Raw genomic sequence first — 8,814 nt, 5'->3', positions numbered from 1 at the left:
CATCCACATATAAAAAAGCATAAAACTAAATAACTGAGTACTTCAATTCCAATATAGTTGCATGAATTGTATCTTTAGCAACTATGACCATATACAAAAACTTTTACATATCATGAATCTAATATATTTTTTAAAACACGTTCATCTGGTACTATTGCTCATCCATATTGCACATTCCTTTTAAATTTTCAAACATCTCTTGCCTCTTAATTTTTGCTTTTTTTTTTTTTTAACATAGCCTGCACCCAGTCTAATACCAAAAGTTCAAAAGACTCTGTACTTATTTTGGCAGGCCTTGAACAAATAAATCCAAGGTCAGCTATATGGTTCCCCACTTTCCTCTGGCGAACAGCCTGTAGATAAAATCCACAGCCAACTGCACAGTTCATCTAATCCTCAAGGTGAATCGCTGTCCCTTGTGATCAGCTGAAACAATCCCATAGAACTGTCCACAGAATCATCACACACTCATAGTCTCTCAAAATTGTATCCAACCAGGTGCAATAGCATTTTATATCTAAGTAATCCATAGAGCTCTGATGCTGTCATCAAGCCGTGACCCTACACAATCCGTGTTTCACTACAAAAGCGTCATCGGGTCAGTACTCTGCAAAACTGGCAGTGGGAAACTATCAGGCTCCACGTGATGCAACGGGTAAGCCAAAAAGACGCAATTTGAGAGGAAAGTGCAATATGGATGAGCAGTAGTACCAGATGAATGTTATGTGTTAAAAAAAATGTATTAGATGATTCATGATATGTAATAAAGTTTTTGTATATGGTCATAGTTGCTGATGAATGGTGTTTGATACAATAAAGCATGAGATAATTTGCATGTACTGCCTCCCTTGTATACAAATCTATGTCATTCACATTCTTTGTGGGTATCCTGAAAACCTGACTGGCTTGATGTGTCCCGAGGACTTGGCTGAGAGCCCTTGTCCTACATGCAAAAAGATGAGCCTAGTGTTTAAGGTAGTGGTTCCTAAACCTGTCCTGGGACAATCCCAGTAAGTCAGGTTTTCTGGATATCTGTACCAAGTATTCATGAGATGATTTGCATGCAGATTTCTCTCATGCATATATTCAGCATGGATGTCCAGAAAACCTGACTTTCTCCAGGATGGGTTTAGGAGCCACTGGTTTAAATGATGAAATGGCATGTAATTAACTTCAGGCGAGACATTTGAGGGCTTGGGACAAGAAACTTTTGACATATAGTGAAGATGGGTGAATATATTGTGATTGGAGTAGGAGGGGGGGGTACCTAAGCAGGGATGTAGCTAGCTCTTTTTTTGTGTGGTGGGGGTGATGTTCTTCCTCTCTTCCCCCTCCCCAAACATACCTTTGCTGGTGGAGATGCTGAAGCCCTGCCAGCCGAGGACTCCCCAAGTATGCTCATTTCTTGCATGAAGTCCCTACATCAGTGGCAGGAGGAACACTGTGGACTTCTGCATTACAGAACCAGCGCAGGGAGGAGGGGAGTAGGTCTGGCACCACATTTCTTTGGCGCGTTTTCAGCATCGCTGCCAGCCATTTTAAGGGGGTGCTGCAAGCTTAGCGGCCTGAGTCCAAAGTGGGGGTGGGGTGGAGGTTTCAGGCCCTCAAGTGGCTATGTCCATGGGGCTAAGGATGCCAGGGTGCCTATGTTGTTTAGAATGGATTTTATGTTTCAGTTGGAGGGGGGCAGAGAAGGATGGAAAAGGGAGTGTTTAATGATTAAATGGAACTGCCAGGGGGAGTGGGTGACTTTTATTAATGTATATGTTCTCAACATTGGCCAAGAGGAATTCATTTGTTTGATTTTTTTTTTATTTAATATTTATGACTCAAGGAAAAAAAGAAAACCCTGAAATTTCATTATCATCCTGTCATTCTTTGTTTTAAAAACTACAGGAAATGATATGAAAAATGTCCTTGATGTTTCCTATCTCATTTCAATAGTGGGAGAGTGAGGGAGATCACAACAAAACAGCAGGCAGGTGCAAAGAGGCAGACTGTGGGCCAAACAAGCGGTTGACATTTTCTATGTTTTTATCACTTCTAGCATTAAAACTTGGAAATATTAAAAACAATTGCAGGGCTGGTGGTTGGGAGGTGGGTATAGTGCTGGGCAGACTTATACAGTCTGTGCCCTGAAAACGACAGGTACAAATCAAGGTAAGGTATACACAAAAAATGGCACATGTGAGTTTATCTTGTTGGGCAGACTGGGTGGACCGTGCAGGTCTTTTTCTGCCGTCATCTACTAGGTTAATTGCCAGCTTCATATTGAATGCCAGTACCCTGACACAACTCACTGCAAATTATTACTTAGCTTCTAAGAAAAGTGAGGGGGCAAGAAGTAGGTGCCAAGACACAGCCCTACTGCACATCGGTTCTCATGGTAAAGAGCTCAGAAGCACTATGTTATTACATAGATCAGCGGTGATTTGAACATTATTAAATGTATCCATCTAGCATTTGTTCTCAATTCCTCCTTTGAACCTTGGCTTTTAAATCAGCAACATGCACTAACTTTTTGATCCTGAAGTGCAATAACTTCAGTGCTGTTATTGCTAAACCAGTTAACAAGAGGTGAAGCCAATACCCTCCTCACTATCCACATGGATGGAACATTTTAGGGCTTCCCAGTCTTGTTCCCTTCTCGATATATAATTTCGTGCTGAAATGTGTTATTTTCCAATTGAAACGGAAGGCTTTGAAGGTTATCTTGACGCACCTCAAAGTACTGTACAAAGCTGGAGCTAAAATACCAGTTATCTAAATTCCTAGTTTTTGACTCATTCATAAGACAGATAACACAATGTCCTAATATACAAAATGCTGGATTTCTGGCCTACTATACAAATGACTATTCCTTAGCGTCCCTCCGGACCGGACCAGGATTGGACTGATGGGTTGTGCTCGCCTACCAGCAGGTGGAGACTGAGAAAAAACTCTGACTCTAGAGAGCCAATAGGAGCCCTGGCCATGTGACCTTAGCCTCAGTATTTTCTCAGTCTCCCAGCAGGTAGGAAGTGAGCCCATTAGTCTCTCTCCTTTTCTCTTTAGATATTACAGATATTTGTGATAATTCTTCTGTGCCTGGAATCTTATTTAGAGGCTTGACAGGGTTTCCTTTCTCTTCTTTCTTTGACAGCCTCGGGGGTGTTAAACTCGGGTGTCTCGAGTCCACCCCCCTTCCTCCCCATCTCCCTGGCTTAGCAGGGAAGGGCCGTCCCTTTCTCTGGAAAGGTGTACCGTCTTTGGGAGAGGCAGCCACTTTTAACAGGTAGCTGCTTTAAAAGAATTAAATCAAATAAAAGGAAATTCAAAGAAGCAGCCTTTCTTTCCCCAGACTTCTAACGAGCAGGCAGCTCCAGTGTTTTATTATGATTGAGGGGTTATAAAAAAAAAAAAACAAACAGAAGAAAATAATTCAGTATCTGTGACTTTAAACAGCGATTTTTCTCGTCAGATTTAATTTCCTCCATTTTCTTGCGTTTTGGCGGCGGCGCTTTCAAATTGAATCTGGTCATTTTAGATTGTTTCTAGCAAGGCTAAAAAGCATTTCTTACTGCTGGATGCTGTTTATTCCTATTATATGTTTATTATGTTTTGTTTTGTTTTTCATATTTTTATTAAGGTTTTACAAGTATAACACAAAACAACCAAAAAGAAACAGTAACAATAATCCATGGCAAAGTTAATAACCAAAAATAAAAAATATGTTTATTATGTTTTGATATATGTTGAAGAAAACATGTTTGTTGTATAAAAAGGATTAATTAGCCAATGTGCTGCTATAGGCTTTTCCAATTTTCATTAGTTTAACATTCTGTTTTGGGTTTAGTTCATGAGCATGTTTGCAAGTGAAGTGGTGTAATGGGTCCCCATAACCTGATTGCACAGATGGGAAACTCTATTTTGAAATCTCCCATAACCTTTGTTTAAAATCCTGTCAAGTTCATCCAATGATACTCTCAGATAAGTACACTCAAAGTCACAATTTGAGTCTTGTGTTTCCACTTCTAACGGAATAGGTTCCTTCCTTATTGCAGTGGAATTTCCCAGTATTCTGATGGAGGATGGTGTAAAGGGAAAGCAAGCATTGTTTCTTCAATCTGGTGTTCTCCACTGACACTTTGTCTAGCTAGTTGTAGGAAACAACTCACTCGGGGAACCTTCCCTCTTGACAAACCTGTTCTGAACATTAAAAAGAGTAAGAAACGCAAAGTATTAAAATGAAGCAGAATGCTGTTTTTTTTTAATGAGCAAGGATGAAAAACTGGCACCTAGAAAGACAACTACGATGCACAAAAAGCTCTTTAAGAATTGCCTAAGAATGTTACTGACACTGGTCCAACATCAAATTTAAAAATACAACAAGGCAAACCAGCCAAGAGAAGGTTTAAGGCCTGACCCTCCTCACAAAATAAGAAATAAAGAACTTTGGTAAACCAAACCCTTAAAACAAGAATACAATGATTGGGGGCTATATGCACCTAAGAAAAAAAAACTTTTACAAAACAAAAATTTTAGGTTTATTAAAAAGTAGCAATAGATATAGATCATGTGGCTTATCCAGTCTGGCCATCCATACCAGCTACAGTCCCTTCCTCTTCCTTAGAAATTCTATGTGCTTGTCCCAAGCTTTCTTGAATTCAGTCTTCAACTCCACCAGGAAACCATTCCATGCATCTACCACCCTTTCTGTAAAGAAGTATGTTCTTATATTATTCCTGAGTCTATCCCCTTTCACCTTCATTCTATGCCCTCTCATTCCAGAGCTTCCTTTCAATATATTTATTGGGATTTATTAAGCACCTTTATGAACCGATATACCCAACATATCTTTCAGCTAATCACCATCATCAGTAAGTCAAATAAACTCCATACCCAAGGAGGTTGGATAAAACAGGAGATGAAGTGATGTCAACATGTTGAAACCAATTAGGGTAATTTCTGTTTCCAATGCCTGTGCAGCTATCGTCCCCATACACTCAAAACAAAGCAAACAAACCTATGAGCTGCTGCATTCATGTTTTTGTTTTTTTATTGTTGATAGCATTTTAATTTAATCTCATATTTTCAAACATTTCAGCTTGTGCAGCATACGGATGTACACAGAGGAAGTAAGATGGAATTACTTTGTTTTATCTATATGTTCCATTTTTGCTTACTCCTTATGCTACTACTACTATTTAGCATTTCTATAGCGCTACAAAGCTTACGCAGCGTTGCACAAACATAGAAGAAATACAGTCCCTGCTCAAAGAGCTTACAATCTAGTAGACAAAAATAAAGCAAACAAATCAATGTGTAGAGGAAAGAGGAGAGGAGGGTAGGTGGAGGCGAGTGGATACAAGTGGTTGAGTCAAAAGCAATGTTAAAGAGGTGGGCTTTCAATCTAGATTTAAAGATGGTCAAGGATGGGGCAAGACGTAGGGGCTCAGGAAGTCTATTCCAGGCGTAGGGCGCAGCAAGACAGAAGGAGCGAAGTCTAGAGTTGGCAGTAGCGGAGAAGGGAACAGAAGTATTTTTCCAGGGAACGGAGTGCACGGGAAGGGGTGTAGGGAAGGATGAGTGTGGAGAGATACTGGGGAGTAGCAGAGTGAGTACATTTATAGGTTAGTAGAAGAAGTTTGAACAGGATGCGAAAATGGATAGGGAGCCAGTGAAGCGACTTGAGGAGAGGGGTAGTATGAGTAAAGCGACCCTGGCGGAAGACGAGACGGGCAGCAGAGTTTTGAACCGACTGGAGAGGGGAGAGGTGACTAAGTGGGAGGCCAGCAAGACGCAGATTGCAGTAGTCCAAATGAGAGGTGACGGGTGTGGATGAGGGTTTTGGTAGAGTGCTCAGAAAGAAAGGGGTGGATTTTACGGATGTTGTAAAGAAAGAAACGGCAGGTCTTGGCGATCTGCTGGATATGAGCAGAGAAGGAGAGAGAAGAGTCAAAGATAACCCAAGGTTTCGAGCTGAGGAGACAGGGAGAATGAGAGAGCCATCAACAGAAATAGAAAACGGGGGGAGCAGGTAGGTGGGCTTGGGGGGGGGGGGGAATGAGAAGCTCAGTTTTGGTCATATTTAATTTCAGGTGCCGTTGAGACATCCAGACAGCAATGTCAGACAAGCACGCTGAAACTTTGGTTTGGATGCAAGGTGAGATATCAGGGGTAGAAAGGTAGATTTGGGAGTCATCAGCATAGAGATGATAGGAAAAGCCATGGGATGAGATTAATGAACCAAGGGAAGAAGTGTAGATAGAAAAGAGGAGGGGACCAAGAACAGAACCCTGAGGTATGCTGTCTATTAAAATGTTTTATTGTGTATTGTGTTGGCATTATAATGTAGCATACTATGCCATACTTTGTATTTGAATTTTTTTACTGCTGTAATTATTGCTTCTGTTTGATTTATTCTTGCTTTATACCGCATTGAGTGAATTCCTTCAAAAAGGCGGTAAATAAATCCAAATAAATAAATATAGGTAGAGTAGTAAGTTATAAATTGTAATCAGTGTGTCATTTGGAGGGGCTGATTATAGGGACATCCTAGCATGTGAAGGGCCACTAAACCAGACATGTTATGAGAATCAGTAGTTCCTTAGCATCCCTCCGGACCGGCCCAGGATTGGACTGATGGGTTGTGCTGCCTTCCAGCTTGTTGGAGACTGGGCCGGTCCGGACGGATTAAAGGAAAGCAAATTAGCAGGTAAGGTCTAATTTCTCCTTTCTATCCATTAATTTACTTATTTATGGCAGTTATGTCCCACATTAGACATGAATTAGGTTGAAACTTGGGAGCATTGAAATTTTTTTTCCTGTGCCTACATCAAAAGAAAAAGATGGCATGTGGGAACTTGCTCCTTTTGTTTTGTGGATTGCAGTGGTATATTATAAAAATGCACTTTATATTTTTATTATTATTATTATTATTTAAAATACATATCTATATAAATAATTCTCACCTCCAACATTCTGAAGCTCACTCTGTGGCAGGGAAACACTGAAGCTCTGCAGTCTAGGCTGTCAACACCACTCACTGTCACTCATGCACCACTCATTGTCACTCATAGACCAGCCCTCAGCCACGCCCCTTCCTCACATAATTCGCAACCCCAACATTCTAAATGAAGCCTCAACCGGAAGTGTGAGGCGTCGAGATATCCTTTTTGCCCATGACTGTGTGCCCCACCCTCACGTCACTACGTGATGACGAGGGCGGAGCACTGACACTCCACGACGCACGATCTCCCCCTGCCGCCCATTTCATATATGGAACCCGCATCCCACACTCCCTCACAGTTCACAGAACCCCGGCAACTGCAACCCCTCCTGCCCACCCAAACACAGGGTCAATGCACAGTCGCTCCCACACCCCCCCCCCCAGGGCCGTCGCTCACTTGCCCCCCCTCCCCCCCAGAGGCCGGCACTCACCCCCCGAGGTCAACGGAGGCACCGCTTTAAAGTAATGTCAGCTGAGAGGAAGTGAAGCAGGCTCGCGTTCAGCTTTCCCCTTCTCTCTGTGCGAAACAGGAAATGAGGGCGGGATGCAGAGAGAGAAGGGGAAAGGTGAACGCGAGCCTGCTGTACTCTGCTTCTCTTCCTCTCAGCTGCCATTACTTTAAAGCGGTGCGTCCGTCGACCTTGGGGGGTGAGTGGCAGCCTCCGGGGGGGGAGGGGGGCAAGTGAGCGACGGCCCTGGTGGGGGGTGTGGGAGCTACTGCGCATTGACCCTGTGTGTGTTTGGGTGGGTGTGAGGGGTTGCAGTTGGCGCCAGGCTGCTGTACTGTGCTTCTCTTCCTCTCAGCTGGTATTACTTTAAAGCGCTGCCTCCGTCAACCTCCGGGGGGTGGGGCACTGAGCAACGGCCCTGGGGGGGGGGGGGGACAAAATTACCATTACAGAACCTTGCTAGCGCCCGTTTCATTGCGCTCAGAAAAGGGCCTTTTTTCCTAGTATTGAATAATGAGAGCAGAGCTACCTTCATGCAAAGTCCAGAGTCAGTCTAAATACTACTACTACTTAACATTTCTAAAGCGTTACCAGGGTTACGCAGCGCTGTACAATTTCACAAAGAGACAGGCCCTGCTCAAAGAGCTTACAATCTAATAGACACGTGAACGGTCGGACCGATAGGGGCAGTCAAAATAGGGGCAGTCTGCATTCACTGAATGGTAAGGGTTAGGTGCCGAATGCAGCATTGAAGAGGTGGGTTTTAAGCAAAGACTTGAAGATGGGCAGGGAGGGGGCTTGGCGTAGGGGCTCATGAAGGTTGTTCCAAGCATAGGGTGAGGCGAGGCAGAATGAGCGGAGCCTGGAGTTGGCGGTGGTGGAGAAGGGTACTGAGAGGAGGGATTTGTCCTGTGAACGGAGGTTACGGGCGGGAACGTAAGGGGAGATGAGGGTAGAAAGCTAGTGAGGGGCAGCAGACTGAGTGCATTTGTAGGTAAGAAGGAGAAGCTTGAATTGAATGTGGTATCTGATTGGAAGCCAGTGAGGTGACCTGAGCAGAGGGGTGATATGAGTATATCGGTTCTGGCGAAATATGAGACGTGCAGCAGCAGTGAATAAGGGTTAGGAGTTAAACGTTTTTAGTGATCAGACTGTTATGACTGTTGGAAGGGGTTGGAGGAACGGGCAGGGGATAGGGAAGCCTTGTGGGGCCCTTATCCAGGTATGGGCAAGCTCCTTGAAGTCACCTAGGTGCGCCAAAATTCAGTGGCAGTATCCAAATACCTAAGCAGACATAGTTAAAACCACATTTTATGTGGTCCTTCTTGGCCAGCTGGTTATCTGGGTACCAGCATTAAAATGTGCCAACATTGT

Source organism: Microcaecilia unicolor, chromosome 11 (genome assembly GCF_901765095.1).
Source record: "Microcaecilia unicolor chromosome 11, aMicUni1.1, whole genome shotgun sequence".
Taxonomy (NCBI): domain Eukaryota; kingdom Metazoa; phylum Chordata; class Amphibia; order Gymnophiona; family Siphonopidae; genus Microcaecilia; species Microcaecilia unicolor.
Note: the sequence above shows the minus strand (reverse complement) of the source record.